At 41.8% G+C, this 19,764-nt stretch overlaps 1 long non-coding RNA gene across 2 annotated transcripts; it reads right to left on the reverse strand.

Annotated features, from left to right (window-relative positions):
- Window positions 1–6,369: 6,369 nt before the first annotated feature.
- Window positions 6,370–14,729, reverse strand: LOC309651956. 2 transcript variants are annotated; one of them, XR_014258496.1, is made up of 3 exons: window positions 13,017–14,726; window positions 12,141–12,306; window positions 6,370–7,459 (listed from the first exon to the last, which is right to left on the reverse strand). It is a non-coding gene; the product is annotated as an uncharacterized lncRNA (long non-coding RNA). The 2 variants fall into 2 exon arrangements; XR_014258497.1 differs by lacking the exon at window positions 6,370–7,459 and having other exon boundaries at window positions 11,564–12,306; window positions 13,017–13,072; window positions 13,690–14,729.
- Between the last annotated feature and the right edge of the window lie 5,035 nt (window positions 14,730–19,764).

The raw sequence follows: 19,764 nt of genomic DNA on the forward strand, positions 1-19,764 counted from the left end.
TGATCTGATTTGAGTTAATTTTTGTATATGGTGTAAGGTAAAGGGTTCAACTTCATTTATTTTGCACGTGGCTAGCCAGTTACCCAGAACCATTGTGGTGAGGCTGTTTTTTCCCCCATTGAATGGTGTTGACATTCATCTTGAAAATCAATTGACTATAGATGTTTGGGTTTATTTTGGACTCCAAGTTCTATTCAATAGATCTATATGTCTATCCTTATGCCAGCACCACACTGTTTTGATTACTGTATCTTTGTAATAAGTTTTGAAACTGGGAAGTGTGAGTCCTCCAACTTTGCTTTCCTCTTTCAAGACTGTTTTGGCTATGTGAGGTCCCTTGCAATTCCATATGAATATTAGGTTCAACTTTTCCTTTTCTGAAAAAAATGTCAATGGGATTTTGTTAAGAATTGCATTCAATCTGTAGATGGCTCTGGGTAGTATTGCCATCTTAACAATGTTAAATCTTTCAATCCATGAACATGGGATATCTTTCCATTTATTTAAGTCTTCTTTAATTTCCTTCTGTAATGTTTTGTAGTTTTCAGCATGCAAGTCTTGCATCTCCTTGGTTAAATTTATTCCTCTGTCTTTTATTCTTTTTGATGCTATTATAAATAGGTCAATGGCTTTTTTATGATACAAGAGACTTGAACATGTTTAAAGGCTGAGTCAATAGAGAGGGAGATACTGAAGATACAGGAGGGAGAGGGGAAACTGATATATCAAGGTTTTCCTGAGTGGGGAATGGGGCACAGAGCACCAATGGAAGGATTAGTCTGCATGAAAAAGGGCACCTCTTCCACTGTGACAGGGGAGAAAGAGCAAGGATAGGTCAGTTGGGGATGCTCATGATTTTTCAGGTAGTTTGTGGCAAGAAGTTGAGAACATTGCTGTTTGGGGGTTTCTATTTTAAGTGCAGTAGGAGGTGAAGTGAGGGGGGAAGGGAGCGGAACATGTAGGAGGGCTGAGGAAATGAAGATTTAGCAAAGCTGCCGTGGAGGCTTGGAGAGCAGATCAGGGAAACAAGATTTCCAGGGCCCAGTAGAAGTTGGGGACCATGACTTTTAAGTGGCTCCCATCTGAGCAATTGTATGAGCCTAGGATTGACAGAGAGAAGGTGGAAAGTTGTATTGGTCTGGGGTTGAGGATGTGCTGGAAAAACAACAAGGCATGTAATTGAGGGCATTATTGGCTAGAGAATGGCAGTTTGGGTAGATTTCCACTTTTCAGGGGAGAGAGGTAAGTTTCAGTTAAGTCAGGAGGTGAAAGTTGGTCAGTGAAGGATCTGAAGACTGGAGTGAACATTTGTATTTTGGCTGCTCAGCATTCGAACACTCTTCCTATTTGGGAGGAAACCCAAGATAGGTTTGGAGGCAGGGCCCTACCATGCACTACTGAAACCAGGGAAGGTGGCACATATTTCTTCTCCCCATCCCCTGGTGTCTAGTGAATGGGCACATGACCTCAGCATGGCAAATTACATGATCCTGCCTGGAACTTTTAGTGTCGAAGGAGCCATACAAAGGTATGCTGGGTCAATTAATGATATTTTCAACCAGCTGCTGGAGAGTTAAAAATCTGATAGTATAGCAATAGTATCAGGGGATAGCAAGGTCCAGCTGTAGTGAAAAGTGTTAGTTGGCAACGGGGGCAACAGCGTCATCCTAGCAAACCATTCCTGCAGCAAAACCTTTGCTGTGTCATGTCATGCCACTCTTGGTTCCTGACCCTGCCTGGTTCTCCAGGCCTCTCATGGAACCTGTGGATTACCTGATGCCCTTTTCTGTTAGTCATGATAGGGTGGCTTATGCTTTGATAATAAATAAACCCCAAATCTCAATGACTTAATACATATGAGTTTATTTCTTGCTCATGCAAAATCTATTGCAAGTCTAGTGGCTTTTCAAGACAGCTCCTTTCCAAGAAGTAACTCAGGGATACAGGCTGACATCTTGTGGCTGCCTCATCTAGCACCTGAGGCCCCCTGGTTGCCATAGCAGAAGAAGAGGGAGCAGGAGAACTGAGCACCAGTTCTTAAATGCACAGCCCATTGGCCAGAACTAGTCACATGGCCCCATCCAACTCTAAAAGAACTGGAAATATGGGGGAGCTTGTGGATATTCAGCAAACAGTAAATGACTCTGCCACATCTTCCAGTAGTTTCATATTCTGCTACAGTTAACCAAAGTCATTACTAATACTGTTTGCAATCAATACCTGTGCCTAGTAAAGGATATAGGTGGTTAGAGCATTTAAAAATATATATCTTCATTTTTCCTGATTATAAAGGTGATACATACATGTTTTTAAATTTTGAACATTACATAAACATTTAATGTAAAAAGTAAGAAGTCCCTCATAATCTCACATCCCCAAGATGACTGTTATTAATAGTTTGTTATATAGTCTTTCTCTATATATTTTTCTATGCTAAGAGTAATGTTATGTCAAAACTAGGATCATACTATAGTTACTATTTGCAAGGGCCTTCTTCACTTAACTCTATATATCTGACCTTGTTCCAAGGCATACAGATCTAAACTTTTCTTGTTCTTCCCCCCCCTGTTTTAATTTAAAAAAATTTTAAATTATACAAGTATTGATAATATAGGAGTAGGTTATCCTTTTAAATTTTTTAAAGCTTTAAGGTGAAGCTAAAGTTCTTTTTGACCACCACCCAATTCTAATTTCTTCCCTGCCTTTACAAGTGTTTGAATGACTGCATAGTATTCCATTATATGAGTGCAACATAATTCTGCAATTCCCTTTCAGTGGACAATCAGCTTTTCCTTTTTACTGTGGGTTACATGCAAATATTTTTCCAAGTTTATCCTTCAACTTTACTTATAATGTCATTCACTAAAGTTTACATTTTTCTATGGTTAAATTTATCTATCCTTACATTGTTATCTGGGAAAAAAGTGAGAGGCAGAAAAGTACATATAGTATATTACCATTTGTGTCAGAGAGGAGGGAATAGGAATAAATATTCATATTTGCTCATAGTAGCATAAAGAAACATTGATTGAATGAATGAACAAGAAGTTAACAAAAATGGTTACCTATAGGGTTCAAGGGGAAAAAGGTGAATGGGGGCAGGGTGCAAGCAATGCATACCAGTGTACACTTATTTATAGAGTTTTTATTTTTTTTAACTATATGCATTAGACTTCCTATTGCTGCTGTAACAAATTACTACAAACTGAGTGGCTTGAAATAACACAAATTTATTATCTTACAGTTCTGAATGTCAGAAGTCTGAAATGAGTCTTTCAAGGCTAAAATCAAAGACTGCAATCCTTCTGGAGACTAGGGGAAAATCATTTCCTTGACTTTTCTAGTTTTTAAGGCCACCTGCATTCCTTGGCTCATGGCCCCTTCATCTTCAAACCCCGTATTATAACATCTTCAAATCTCCCTCCTTCTCTCTCTCATCTCTGCATCTGTTGTCGCATGTCCTTCTCTGACTCTGACTCTCCTTCCTCCCTTGTGATTACACTGATCCCATCTAAATAATGCAGGATCATCTCTCCATGTCGAGGACCTTTTTAGTTCATTCCTTTTTACTACTGAGTATTACTCCATTCTCGGGCTGTACCACGTTTTGTTTATCTATTCACCTGTAGATGGGCTTTGGTCCAGGTTTTTTTGTGATTATGAATAAAGTATGGGTAGTTTTTGAACATTTATATTTTTGATACATCTGGAATTTATTTTAGTATAAGGAATGAGATAGAGGTCCAACTCTGTTTTTGCCAAATCACAAGCCAATTATCCCAACACCATTTATTGCATAATCCAGCTTTTCACGGATGATTTAAAATATCATCTTCCAACATACTAAATTCTCCATAGACTATTTTTTTCTTAACTTCTTATTGTATTCCATTAATCTAGCTGTCAGTTTTGAACCAATACCACTGTATTTTAATTCCTGTGCCCTTATAATGTGTTTCAATAATTCATAAGACTGGTTGGTACTCAATTTTTTTTCAGAATTTCCCTAGTTATTTCTAAACGTTTATTTGTCTAAAGAGATACACTTCAGAACTTTAATGTCAATTAAAATTGTTTGGATTGTGTTAAATTTATAAATTAATTTGGGGAGAATTCACATTGTCTGTCCATCCAGGTACTAAGTATGTCCCTCTGTTCAAATATTTTATATCCTCCAGCGGAGCTTGTTAGCCATATGATGAGATTCCCAGAGGGTACGGTAGAAAGGTTTTGGAGGAAGAGAGGCAGTTCAAGATTGGTTCAAGGGAGGGAAAGCACAGAGTTGTATACAGGAGAGAATATATGATTAAAGGAGCATCTATAAAAGATGGTTACTGTATTAGCTGTCTATTGTTGAGTAACAAGAAATCACAGCAGCCTTTATTCATCTCATAGTTTCTGTGGGCTTAGCTGGGTCCAGGCCCTCTGCTGGATCCTCTGTTTCAGGGTCTCTCACAAGACTGCAATCAAGTTGCCCAGGGCTGGGGTCTCTCTCATCTGAAGGCTTGATGGAGAAAGGATCCACCTCCAAGATCACCTGTTTGTTGGCAGATTTTCAGTTCCTCAAGGGCTGTCGTACTGAGAGACTCAGTTCCTGGCTGGACGTTGGCCTTCACTTCCTAGGCAGATGAGCCTCCCCAGTATGGCAACTTGCTTCATCAAAGCCAGCAAGGGAGAGGGCCTACTAGCAAGATGGAAGTCACATTCCTATGTAAGCAATCCTTAAGTGACATCCTATCTCCATTGCTACATTTGATTGCTCAGAAGTAAGTCCTTAGGTCAGCTCACACTGACCTAAGGGGAGCAGATTTTTACACAGGGTGTGAATACAGAGAGTCAAGGATCATTGGGAGGTCATCTCAGAGGCTACCTGCCACAGTTACTAAGAAGTGTAAGGTATGGTAGGTTTGGTAGCATTAGCTAACTCAAAACTTGTGAAAGGAATGTCCTAGAAGCCGCCTGGTACATGGGGATAAAGAGGGACACGGGTCTTCACGGTTCTCCTATAATCTAGATCAATTGCATTTCCAAGAGAATTGCGATCTCTGGTGGAAGAGGAGACTCCACGTGCATTAGGCCAGCTCGATAATAACCATTTCCATTTCTGTAGCACTTCACGGTTTACACATCTGCTTTTGGAGCCATTATTTAATTTGATTCTCATAACAACCCTATGAGGTAGCCAGGTTCAAAGAGGCCACATGGCCACCTCAGATCTCACAAACAACGGGTGGCGGAGCTGAAACTAGCGCCCCAGTCTTCAAATTCCTAGCCTGTTACACCAGAGTGTCTTCTCCAAAAACACAAAAGTATGCTGTTTTTCCTCTTCAGAGGCTTCTCCTATCATCATCCTCCCTCTCTGGGTTCTTATTGTGGCTCAGTTATTATTAGCCAGTCAGTCAAGCTTGCTGCACCTTCCAGAATTACTGTGGGGATCAGAGGTAATGTTGTAAAGTTCCCAGCCCACTGCCTGGCACACAGTAAGTTCTCACTAAATGGAAGCTATTATCTGCTATTATTTTTTCAACTCTTCCAGGCCAGCCTCATTGCCACTCACCTTCAGTTCTGCTCCTTCCCATGAATCTCTGTAGCACCACATCCCAAGGTAAAACTTGCTTTCAAAAGACATCAATATCCAACAACTTTTTAAAAAATATTTTTTCTGATCTAATATTTCCATAAGGGTGTGTGTGTGTGTGTGAGAGAGAGAAAGAGACACAGAGACAGAGACAGAATGCACAAGTGCATGCTCTTTGACTAATACTCAACAACTTTTACAGGCAGTTATTGCCCATCTACCAACACTTCCAACAAGGAGTATTTGGTTGTCAGTGGTGTGGCTTCAGCTTTCTTTCCCCCTAAATAAAAAACCAAACTCTTAAAATATAGGTATAACACCTAATGCCCAAATCTTTGTTCCTAAATGCCATTCTCAACTGAAAAGGACCAGGTCTCCTAGGGAAAAATGGTTGATTCTGGGGCTGGGGCAGGGAAAGAGCAAGATGAGCCTGGAGCACCTTGTGGTGCCAGAAAACAAGGAAGTGCTCAAGGAAGGATGGAGACCTGCCAAAAGGACAAGGATTCATCTTCCTGCTGGCTAAATATGGCACATTTTGAACATCGAAATAAAGAATGATCTTAATGCATTATAACCCACTGAATATGATAGACAACCATAGGTCCATGAGGATATAAATACATAAATGTAGGAGAAGGGAAAGCTCTCCCTTACACTGGAGAGCCAACTAATACAAGTCCAAAGAATGATGGCATTGGACAGTCACCATTTGGCAACCTCAAGAATCATCAGTGAATGCTAAAACTGGTGGGCGAAAGTTTGAGGAGATGAGGAGATTATATATATATATATATATATATATATATATATATATATATATATATATAAACTCAATGTATCTCTCCACAAAATATTCACCAATGACAAAGGGGAAAATAGTAGCTTTACAGTGGAAAAACACAAATAGTCATCATGTGCCTCCTGATACGATGCACTGAAAAGGACACAGCATCCCTTCTGTGATATTCCTACCAAAGTAAAATCTAATCGTGAGGAAACATCAGAAAAAACCAAATTGAGGGATAGTCTAAAAATAACTAGCCTGCACTCTTCAAAAATGTCAGTGTCAGAAGACACAAAGACTGAAGAACTCTTCCCTACCGAAGGGAACTAAAGAGATATGACAACTGAATGCACATGGTCCAGTTTTCTTTTGCTATAAAGGACACTGTTGAGGAAACTGGTGAGCTCCAAATAAGTTCTGTAGATTATAATTATAATAGTATTGTATCAATGTGAATTTCCTGATTTTGATGATTGCTCTGTGTTTATGTAAGATAATTTCTTGTTTTAGGAAAAACATATTGAAGTATTTAGGAGTAAAGGGGTATCACGTCTGCAACTGACTATGAATTAGTTCACAGGAAAATATATATATATATGAGACAGAGGGAGAAATAGAGTAAGACAAGTGTAGTAAAATGTTAACATTTGAGGAATCTGGTTTTCTTAAAAATAAATTTATTTATTTATTTATTTATTTTTGGCTGCGTTGGGTCCTTGTTGCTGTGCGCGGGCTTTTTCTAGTTGTGGCAGACGGGGCTGCTCTTCATTGAGGTGCGTGGGCTTCTCATTGCAGTGGCTTCTCTTGTTGCAGAGCACGGGTTCTAGGCACGAGGGCTTCAGTAGCTGTGGCACGTGGGCTCAGTAGTTGTGGCTCGCGGGCTCTAGAGCGCAGGCTCAGTAGTTGTGCATGGGCTTAGGTGCTCTGTGGCATCTGGGATCTTCCCGGACCAGGGTTCGAACCCCTGTCCCGTGCATTGGCAAGCAGATTCTTAACCACTGAGCCACCAAGGAAGTCCCCATTTGAGGAATCTGGATTAAGAGTATACAGCAGTTCTTTGTACTATTCTTGGAAGTCTTCTGTAAGTCTGAAATTATCTAAATAAAAATTTAAGAGAAAAAAATCCTAATTTAAAAAACATAGTTAAAAAACATTTACAAAAAACCTAGAGCTAGTATCATACTTAGTGGTGAGAAACTAGACTTTTTCCCTCTAAGATCAGGAACAAGGCAAGGATGTCTGCTCTCATTACTCCTTTTCAACCTCACACTGGAAGTCCTTGCTAATGCAATAGGCAAGAAAAGGAATTAAAAGGTATACAGATTGGGAAGGAAGAAATAAAACTGTCTTTGTTCACAGATGACATAATTATCTATGTAGAAAATCACAAAGAATCAACAAAAAGATGGCTGGAACTAATAAACAATTACAGCAAGGTTGCAGGATACAAGGTTAATATACAAAAGTCAATTGCTTTCCTATATACCAGCAATGAACAATTGGAATTTTAAATAAAAAACACAATACCACTTATATTAGCACCAAAAAACTAAATACTTAGGTATAAATTTAACAAAATATGTACAAGATCTGTATAAGGAAAACTATAAAACTCTGATAAAAGAAATCAAAGAAGATAAATGGAGACATATTCCATGTACATGGATAGGAAGACAATATTGCCAAGATGTCAGTTCTTCCTGACTGGATCTATAGATTCAATGCAATACCAAGCAAAATCCCACCAACTTATTTTGGGGATATCGACAAACTAATTCTAAAGTTTATCTGTAAATGCAAAAGACCCAGAATAACCAACACAATATTGAAGGAGAAAAAGAAAGTCTGAGGACTGACACTACCTGACTTTGAGACTTACTATAAAGCTCCAGTAATCGAGACAAATGTGGTATTGCTGAAATAATAGACAAATAGATAAATGGAACAGAATAGAGACCTCAGAAATAGATCCACACAAATATAGTCAACCAGTCTTTGACAAGGAGCAAAGGCAATTCAATGGAGAAGAGATAGTCTTTTCAACAAATGGTGCTGAAACAACTGGACATCCACATGCAAAAACATTAATCTAGACAAAGACCTTACACCCTTCACAAAAATTAACTCAAAATGGATCATAGGCCTATGTGTAAGATGCAAAACTATACATTCCTAGAAGAGAACATAGAGGGAAAATCTATGTAACCTTGAGTTTGGCAATGACTAAAAACAACACCAAAAGCACAACCCATGGAAGAAAAAATCGATAAACTGGGCTTCGTTATCAGTGGAAGACACTTAAAAAGAATGAAAAGAAAAGCCAGAGAATAGGTGAAAACATTTGCAAAACACATATCTGATGAAAGGCTGGTAATCAGAATATACAAAGAACTCTTAAACCACCCCCCCCCAAAAAAAATCCAATTTAACAATGGGCACAAGATCTCAACGGACACCTCACCAAAGAAGATATACAGATGGCAAATAAGCACATGAGAAGATGTTCAACATCTATGTCATTAGGGAAATGTAAATTAAAACAACAATAAGATACCACCACAGACCTATGAGAATAGCCAGAATCCAAAATACTAACACCACCAAATGCTGGTGAGGAGGTGGAGCGACAGGAACTCTCATTCGTTGCAGGTGGGAATGCAATATAGTACAGCCACTTTGGAAGACAGTTGGGCAGTTTCTTACAAAACTAAACATACTCTTGCCGTACAAGCCAGCAATCATGCTTCTTGGTATTTACCCAAATGAGTTGAAAACATGTCCACACAAAAACCTGCACACGAATGTTTATAGCAACTTCATTCGTATTTGCCAAAACATGGAAGCAAGCAAAATGTCCTTTAGTATGTGAGTGAATAAATAAATTGTGGTACATCCAGACAATGAAATATTATTCTGCGATCAAAAGAAGTAGGCTATCAAGCCATGAATAGACACAGAGGAACCTTAAACACATATTACTAAGGGAAAAAAGCCAATGTGAAAAGATTACACATTGTATGGTTCCAACTATATGGCACTCTGGAAAAGGCAAAAGGATGGAGACAGTAAAGAGGTTTCCAGGGCTTCAGGGAGAGGAAGGAAGGGGTGAATGGGTGGAACAGGGGATTTTTAGGGAAACTACTCCGTATGATACTGTAGTGGTGGATACATGTCATTATATATTTGTCAAAACCCATAGAATGTACAACACAAAGGGTGAGCCTTGATGTAAACTATGGACCTTAGTTAATAATAATGTATCAGTCAATTATATCTCAATAAAGCTGGAAAAAAAGAAAAAATAACAATGTATCATTATTGGTTCATCAATCGTAACAAATGTACCACACTAATGCAAGATGTTAATAATAGGGGAGACTGGGTTGGGTGAGGGGGGTATATGGAAACTCTCTGCATTTTCCATCCAGTTTTTGTGTAAACCTAAAACTGTTCAAAAAAATAAAGTCTATATATAAAAAAAGGAATGAATTATTGATACATACTACAGCACGGATGAACCTTGAAAACATTATGCTAAGTGAAAGACGTTAGTTGCAGAAGGTCACATACTGTATGATCCCATCTATAGGAAACGTTCAGAATAGGAAAATCTACAGAGACAGACTGGTTTCCTAGGGAAGGGGAGATGGGGGCTTTGGGGGTGACAGCAAATGGGTACAGGTTTTTTGGGCGGAGTAAGGAAAATATTCTAAAATTGATTGTGGTGATGGTTACACAACTCTGGATATACTAAAAGTCATTGAATTATACACTCTAAATGGATGAATTGTCTAGTGTGTAAATGATATCTCAATAAAGCTGTTAAAAAAAATAGAAACACAGCTTTGCACACAAAGGACACACAGGGACGTGCTAACAGTGGAGAGACCCAGTAGAGAACTGGGGAACTGAGGGTGGGGTGAGAAAGAGACATTTTTCACCGTGTACCTTCATGTGTCATTGGAGGGTTTTATCCTGTGCGTGTTTAACATAATCCTAAATTCCCCTCAAATACTGTTTCCAACAAGCCTACCTTGCTTTTCCTAACTGCACTCAAACAACGATCTCTCTCAGCTCGGTGCTTTGTGACCACCTAGAGGGGTGGGCTAGGGAGGGTGGGAGGGAGACGCAAGAGGGAGGAGATATGGGGATATATGTATATGTATAGCTGATTCACTTTGTTATAAAGCAGAAACTAACACACCATGGTAAAGCAATTATACTCCAATAAAGATGTTAACAAAACAAAACAAGACAATGATCTCTCTTATGCTATCTCTGAAAATAAGACACAGAGAAAATCAAACCTAAAACCTGGCCAAACAGTTCTAAAGGAGGAAAGAAAAGTAATAAAAGGAATGCCAAAACCCATGCAGAAAGGAGTTCCATAAGTATACCCACTCAATGGAATATTGTGCGGCCATTTGAATGATGTTTATAAAGACTTTTAATGGGGAAATGTTTATGTAAAAATGGCAATATATAATTGACTATACAGCCTGATCTCAAATATGTTTCTTAGGCCTAGAATACAGCCTAAATGCACCAAGGTGCTAACATTGGTTTTCTTTGGGCAGTAGGATGTGTTTTTATCCCCCCAAATTTTCATCAATGAACATGTATTACTGTTGGAGGGAGGGGCATTTATTTTGTTGTTTGGGGACTTCTGAGCAGAGGGTGAGAGAGAAAGAGAGAGAATGTATACATATATATTTTTTTTTTAAAAAAATAGAAACATATAAAAAATATATTTTTTAATGGAAAGTGCCCAGTCTGGGTCCGGCATTCTAGCTCCGGACCCTCCAAGGCCACACTCCACCCTTTCTTTCAAAGCAAAGCCCCCACCGGTCCCTCCTATCGGCCAGGCCTCTCTCAACCCAACCACTCTTGTCCCAGCCCCTTGCTGAAGCCATGATCCACTTCGCTTCTGAACTTTCCTCATCCCCTTTCATTGTGAAGCCTGACACTCCTATGCAAGTCCTGCCCTTGCTGCTGATTAGGTGTCTAAACTTCTGTAAGTCACTTCCTGTCTAGGAGCCTCAAGTTCTTCAGAGATGAACCGGGATATTAAGTTTCCACATAAAGGGGCTGCTGTGACTGTTAAGAGGTTGTGTATAGAGAGACCCAGCAAGTAATAGAAGCTCAATAAACGTTCACGCTCCAACCACCCCCGCTCCGCTTCGATATGCCTTGGTGTCACTACAGCACAAGGTCACAAATAGGTGTTCAGGGTATGATTTCTTCTCTCTCTCCTGCCTTGACCATTGTTTCTCTAAGACGCCGGTTCGAGGCATGACTCCACCATTAACTACCGCAAATCGGTTGTCTAAAGGGGATGTTGGGGACAATGTGGAAGTGACTTGGAGTTGATCAGAGTTGGAGTCTCACCATTGCTGTACTTAGCTGTGTGGCTTTGGCAAGTCATCTAAGTCTCCCTGTGCCTCACTTTATTTACCTATAAGGGGGAGGGGAAATAATAGCACCTACCTCGGTGGGCGCCCTCACCTTCTATCCGCACCGCACCCCGTCTCTCCCACCACACCTCACCTCCCTGCTCACTTGGCTGGTTTGCCTCACCCTGCGTCAGCTGGTGAACCAAGCCACGCCTCCTCCCGGAGCGACCACGCCCCGGAGCTGAGAGGAACCTGCCAGAAAAGAGGGACTTCATGCAAGCCCAAAACTTTTGGGCAGGAGTGCACAACCACGGAGCTGAACCCAAATTTCGTTCGTCATTCAACCATTCACGCACCTGAATGCATGCGATGAATATTCGCTGACCTTTCCTCTAGGACCAGACAGGTGCTGGGCTTTGCTGGAGACGGAGTCAGCTGCCCTCTCGGAGCTTCCCATATGCAGGAGAGAGAACCCCAGACATCAATTCCACAAAGGGCAGGGCAGAGTGGAGCTCTGGGGGCTGTGGGAGCCCAGAGAACAGGATCCAATCCTGCTTGGGAATCAAGGAAGGCTGCTTGGATGAAGTGACACTTGAGGTGAGTTCATTAGGTTTGGGGAGTCATTGTGAAGGGCCTTCCATGCAGGAGACATTGCACAGACACCGAAGGGAGAGCCTGGTGCATTGAAGGACCCACGTGTAGTCAGTTCAGTGGCCAGAGAACAGTGTGTGAGGCCAGGGTGGCAAGAGATGAGGCTCGAGAGGCTTGGCAGGGGCCAGGACTGTGGGTGGCCTTAATTGCCCAACAAGGAGCTAGAATTTTATCCTTGTGGGGGGATGGGGTGTCACAGAAGGAAGTGACGTGTTGACTTCTAAACCAATGTGGTCTCACTGCTGGTGCCCAGAATAGTAGGTTAAAGGTGGCCAGTCTGGAAGCAGGGAGCCGGGGAGTAGACTTGGGGTCAGTCATGTGAGAGGTGCTGAGGCTGGAGCCAGGGCAGTGGCAGAGGATGAGGAAAGAAGGTGGAGTATTTGGGAGACAGAAAGGAGAATCAGAAGGACTTGGTGAGGGACTGGCTTTGAGGAGAGAAGGGGAGTTTGGGCTGCACGTAAAGCAGAGAATACAGAGGAAACATATAGCACATGTGCCAGGGAGTGATTGAGATCATGTTGGGAGGAACTCTGAGGGCTGAGAATTCAGCGTGGGATAGCAGGGGCAGAAACACCTTTCTGGAGGAGGAGGGATTCAGGCTAAGACTCACCGTGTGTCCTTGAGCCAGTCGCTTTATCTTCCTCTGGTCCTTTAGGTTCCCACCTGCTAAATTGAGAGACAGAGAATGATCATTGTGAGGAGTGAATCACATAAAAGAATGTCCAGGAGGTGCCGAGGCCTGTGGGTGATTTGGAGGGGGAGATGTGGGGCAGGTGTGTTTGATCCACGGTGAGGTGGGTCTGGGCTGCCATTTGTGCGACAGCATTGCCATTGGCAGTGGGAAGCACCTACTTACAGAAGAAGGAGGTGTGTGGGGAGGGGATATGTGACCTGAACACATGTGTGTTGGATTTGAGAGCGTCAAAGGCCAAAGCAGTCAAGTCACTCTTACCCTGGGAGGCCGTATCTTGACAGTCAGGAGCGAGGGACTTCTCTGAACGGTGAGCCCCAGACTGCTACTTCCTCAGGAAATACCTAGACCAAAGCCTCTGGGTTCTGATCTCAAGTCGTCACCCGAGTTGCCGTGTGAGCCTGGGTCAGTTCTAACCCACTTTGGGTCCCAGGTTTTCCATATGAACAACAATGACGATAAAAGCATATGTGTGTTGGTGGAGAGGTGGATGAAATGTTTTCAGAGGTCCTCTCCAGGTTTGTTATGCTTCAGTTTTATGACCCTGAGTCCTTTTTTAAAAAGCCTAGTCCTGTCTCCGTCCCTCACTTACTGTGTGGCCTTGAGCCAGCTGCTGGACCTCTCTGGGCCTGTTTTCACATCTGGAATATCAGGAGATTGGGCAAGAGAGTCTCCAACATCCAGTGATTCTCCCTGGAGGATGCTCACCCTCTTCTCCAGCTGAAAGCTTCAGACAAATCAGAGGAAAGCGAGGCGCTGGTCACAGACGACCCCCTCCTTCCAAATCTTCCGTCTTCTCCCACTGCCCTCCCCTCCCTACTGTCAGGAGCTTGCAGCACCAGCTCGCTTGCCAAACTTGTTGCTATGACAACGGGTTACAAATAACTCAGATGCAGACAAAGATTTTAACCCAAGAGCTGCTGGGCCAATGGCTTCTTCCTCCCTCCCCACATCAGACGGAGGGAACAATCTGACAAATTCTTTGGGATCACATCACTCACCTGCTCACAAGCCTGCCAAGGCTCCTCGGTGTCACAAGATTAAGTTCTGGTGTCTGAGGCCCTCCTGGAACCTGATTCAAATCCTTCCAATTATATTTCCCACTTGCTCCCATTAAAAAGTAGTCACTCCCATTTTTGAGCACCTACTGTCTGCCAAGCCCTGTGTTGGATGCTTTACATACCGTAGCTAAGAAGATCTTCCCAGAATTCTATCAGATAAACATTATTATTCCCATTTTGTAGAGGAGAAAATTGAGGCTCACGGATGTGACTTGAGGAAGGAGGTCAGCGAGTCAGAATTCAAACTCAAATCCACCAGATTTCCAAACCCGGGCTTTTTTCATTGTGGTTCACAAATGTTGGTCTACCCACTTGGGGCATATTCAGACAATCTGGGGCAGTTAAAAATTCAGATTCTAACTTCCATTCAAGAAGGTGGAACACGTCTGTCTCCTCTAACTCCTGCGACGTCATAAAATAAGAGTAAAGGAATCACGTGCATAAACCCACATCTCCAAAGAAAACTGGAGAAGTTTCCATCAATCAGGGAGAGATTTTAACAAGCTTCTGGCAAGCAGAAAGGGGCTGGAGGGGTGGTACTGAGAAAAAGCCCAGCAGGGAAAGGTGAGGCACAGTCCACACATGGGAGGGGATCCATGAGAAGAGCACTGGTCTAGCCTGCAAAATTCTGGCGAGGCGGCTCTGGTGCAGAAAAGGTATCCTGACAGTGGGCGTGAAGTGTAGAGCCCCCAGCAGGGGGAGAATTGAAAGTACGTGTTGGAACAGTTGACTCCCCCACCCTCCCTCTAACCTTCCCTGTGCTCGTGGGTAGAAACCACAAGAGCCAAACATCTATACTCAAGCAGAATACAGAGAGTTCCCCCAAAGAAATCAAACAGTCCCAGAGCAAAGCCTCCACTTTCTGGACATAGAGATGGACATAGAGATCCTCCAGCAGATGGTCCCCACCCAGTCACCTTAAGGGGAAATTTAATAGCAGACTTGCCAAACCCCTACTCCTTCCACAGGCTCCCAACCAATCAACCTTTTATTGATTTCGTCTTAAATCAATGGGCTGAGAGGTTTGAACATTTGTGGGGAAATATGCTGATAGGTTTATGAACGAACTGATGAAGCAAACGGTAAAAGCTAAGGCTGGGCACGTTTCAAGTGGAAAAGAAACAAAAAACAACAACAACCCAAGCAATTATTAAATTCAGGAACACACCTCAAAAAGGCCAACCCCCCCCCCGCAAAATCCAGGTAATTATAGTACATTTCTTGGCTCGGTTGCAACTACTGATTTGCTAGGAATTGGGATATAAACATATTGGAAGAGTGAAGGGAGGGAAAATAGGAATGTGTGTGTGGAGGGGGATAAAATCTTCTTCTACCATAACGAGCTGTCAAGAGATAATGTCTCAAATTGCTAAGTTAAGAAATAGTAGCATAAGCACATAATATAGAAACATGGTGGTCCTTCAGTGAAAAATCCTTTCAGCTACAAGTAACAAAAAACCCAACCGACAGTGGCTTCAACACATATAGCATTATTTGTTCATTTGTTTATTTATTTATTTTTCGGGAAGTTAACTTGTTATTTACAAAAGTGTGGCATGTGTTCAGCTGCTCAATGATGCCATCAAGGATCCAGGCTCTTTCTAACTTTTTCTTCCTTAATGTGTGGAGTCTACATCCTCATGCTCATCCCCTCACGATCACAAGATTTCTGTCACAGCTCCAGGCAGCACAGCTATACTCAAGGCAGAAAGAAGAAGGAAGGGGACGTTGTCAGATATGTGTGTCTCAGGAAAACAAAAGCCTTTCAGAAGGCCCCAGCAGGGGCCCATAACTCAGGGCCATAACTGGAACACATAGCCATCTCTAGCTGCAAGGGTGGCTAAGAAAGTATCTGGCTCTTCAGCCTCTGAGTGGGAGATGGCAAGGGAGAAGGGGGTTTTGGAGTAGTAAGTGACAGAAGAAAAAGCCAAAGACTGGTAAAATAAAGTTCTTGCCTCTAGGGAGCCGGACTTGCAGTGGGAAGGAGTGGGACAGGATATTGCTGGGGTTTATTATGAGCTCTTTAGAACTTTTTTTAATTTTCAACTATGTGCAAATCTTACTTTGATGAAAAGTAAAAACTTAGAAATAAAGTGCTATGGTTTCTATGAAAGAAAAACATTTTAAAAATAAAAACTGGTGGCAGTTTTCTGTTTCCAGAGAAAAGGACATCCATTCACCTTAGAAGCAAACTAACCAGAATTGGGTCTTTATTGGACTAAGGAATCTCGGGTATCCACCCACTGATCTTACAGAAAATTGTGCCATCACTATTAACCTGAATGTGGCTGCTGGAAACCAGTACAGCACTGTGTAGCAGTTACATGGGTTGACTGTGGTTAGACAGTCCTGGTGCAATTTCCTGTCTGCCGTTCATTGGCTTTGTGACCCTGGGCAACTGACACCTGGGAGCCTCACTTTCCTTCTTTAGGAAATGAAGGTAATCCAAGTGCCTGGTTCAGAGTAAGCACTCAGCAAATGGTACCAACTGTGGTACAAATGTTAAACGTTCTGAGCAGTGACATAATTTGGGTGTACTACAGCAGTATTATGCTTCTACTGAGTTCGGTTTTTGTGTTTTTTTTGTCCTATTCATGGGCTTGGACTGAACCGTCCCTGAAAATTATTTTTTGTTCCTGAGAGATGTGTGTGCATATTTTTGCCCAGGCTTTTGCTCACAGAAGATACGCAGTTTGGACCATCAAAAAATGTGCAGGCTTGGATTGCTGTTGGCTCCTACTGGAGGACGGACTGTAAAAAGGAACTAGTCTGGATTATTGTTTCCACAACATTTATTGCTATTTAACATTAAAGACAATCCACCCTGTGAAATGTGCTGCTGACTACTGTGATTGCCTTGTGTAGGACACAGGGACCAGGTCACCACTGTGGGAAGTAGGTGTGGTGAGAATATCCCAGAAAGAAAATGGATATGGGCAGTGTCGTGCTGGCACAGGAAGTACAGCTGGCCTGGGAGTGGGGGACAGAACGGTGACCTCCTCTTTCTGATGTCAAGGTGAGAGCTGGAGATCTGGCCTCCAGGTAGGGAGCATATGGCCAAAACCATCCAGTTGGTGGATAATAATCTTTCCCACACATGGTATCAGGCTAGGGGGCTAAAGAGAGGGACAGCCAATGAGCGGTCCCTTTCAGAGGAGCGTGGGTGACATTCTTGTGGAGAGGTAATATCTTGTGGAGAGGTATCCATTTACAGTTTTCCTTTCTGGCCTGGTAATTATCATCTGTTATCCCCAAGACTCCTGTAAAGTTCTATTAAGCACACATACAGAGAAGACATTGCATCCCTTAAAAAACAAAACAAAACAAAACAAAACGATGCTATGAAAAAGGCATCTTTGGAGAATAAGAAAGAGTGCTTAGAAATTTTAAATGACTGCCAAAAATAAAAATCTTCAATAGAAGATAAAGTCAAGAAAATGTCCCAGAATGCAGAACAAAAAAGCAAAGATATGGAAAATATGAGAGAAAATGAAAAGACGAAGACAATCACCCAGGAGGTCAAAATCCAACTAACAAGAGGTCTAGAAAGGGAACAGAGGAAATAGAGGAGAGAAAATTTGCAAAGAAATAAAACAGTGATTTCTTAGAGGAGGCGGACCTGAGTCTTCAGATTGAAAAGGCCCAACCACCAGGTGCCCAGTAAAACAGATGGGGAAAAAACACACTTTTGGGCTCATCATTGTGATATTTCAAAACACTTAAGTATGAAGGGAAAAAAATGTAAGCTTCCAGAGGTAGGGAAAACAGGTCGCCAACAAAAAAATTAGAACCCGACTTCTAATCAGCAACACTACATGCTAAAAGCAATATGTTGAACATTCAGAGGAAAAATATTTTTAACGTAGAATTCTAAAGACAAACTATCATTCAAATATAAAGGTAAAATAATGCTACATTTTCAGACATGCAAAGACCCCAAAATTTACCTTCTTAGGAAGTTACTGGAGGATGTTCTCCAACAAAATATGTGACGTATCAGTCAGGATCGTTGGATGCAAGTAAAAGAAGCTGACTCTAGTTAACTAGAGCAGAAAAGGGATTTATTGCAAGGTCATTACTGTAGTTCACAGAAGTCTGGAGAATCGGGCAGGAGAAGCCACAACTAAGGCCACGCTGGGGGGACAGGCCACGCTGGGTTTGAATGCTGCTACTGGCACTGCTAGCCCCACTGCTGTGACCCCTGGACATGACCCCTAGCATCACATGCCACTGAAGATGAACTCTAATCATCTTTCTGTCTGTTCTCATTTACTTGTGGTCACCTTCAGCACTGTGTTAATCATGCTCTTCAGTCCATGGCACATTATTTTCATCAGTCCATCCAAGGCCCCTCTTTTGCTTGATTTCATTGTAGTATTATTTTCCCCTGTCAGTCCCCACCCCACCCCAACTCCCACTCTCCTGCCCACCTCAGTGAACAACTCCAGTGTATGTCATGTATATACACTTCCAATCCATCTTCCACAGATCTCCTTAGATATATGCACAGCCATCATATTATACAGTGTTGTTTTACATTTACACAGATGGCATTATGCCATAAATCTCATTCTCTTTTTCACCTTTTCCATTCAACACTGGGTTTTGGAGACCTACCTATGTGACTATATGTAAATTTAGCTATTTCCCTTTTATTGTTTTATATATCCCACCTTATGAATATATCAGTTTGCTTATCCAGTCCCACGTGATGGTCACCTGGGTTGCTTCCAATTCTTCACTATCACAAACAATGCTGCAACAAACCACCTCAACTGTATTTCCTTAATGACCTGTGTAAGAATTCTCTGGAATATATACCCAGGAGTGCAATTGCTGGGTCGTAGGGTATACACCTACTGAATTTCAGGAGGTACTGCCAACTTAGTCTCTGGAATACCTGTACCAGTTTACACTCCCACCCACACTTTTCCTTTTCCTCACATCCTCATCAGCACTTGATAATATCTGACTTTCTACATGTTGCCATCCTTTTATTGATTTCTCAATGTTATTTTAATTTTCATTTCTTTAATTATAAACAGAGTTGAAAATCTTTTAATATATTCAAGTTTCCTCTTGTGTAAATTCAAGTTTCTCCTTCTGTTAATTACTCTTCATATCCTTTGCCTCTTTTCCTATTGAGTTTACTATCTTCTTTTTCTAGTTATTAATCTTTTGTCAGTTTTGCTCATTGCAAATATATTCTCCTAATCTATCATCCGCCTGTTAATCTTGTATATTTCTGTCTCCTTTGTGTTGCTTACTCTGGATTCAAAGCCATGAACAGAGTATCCAGCCCTTGCTGCCTGGTGGGCAGGGAAAGGAAATCTGACCACCTTCTGTTTCCATAGAGGAAGTGGGGGCCTGCCTTCCACCGAGACTCACACGATGGGGAATCCCCCCAAACAGGATGGAGATTTAGATACTAGGCAGCCAACAGAGTTCACTCCTTTGGTTGTCCAACATCCACATATACCCTTCTTCCCAGACTTACTCTAAAAAAATGCTTTCACAATGTAGTGCCTCATATAACCAAAAAATGCACTCATTCCTTCTCTGAAGGGTGAGACCAACAAGTATAAGTTATAATGCTTTCTGGTGCA

Source organism: Balaenoptera physalus, assembly GCF_965194825.1.
Source record: "Balaenoptera physalus genome assembly, chromosome: X".
Taxonomy (NCBI): domain Eukaryota; kingdom Metazoa; phylum Chordata; class Mammalia; order Artiodactyla; family Balaenopteridae; genus Balaenoptera; species Balaenoptera physalus.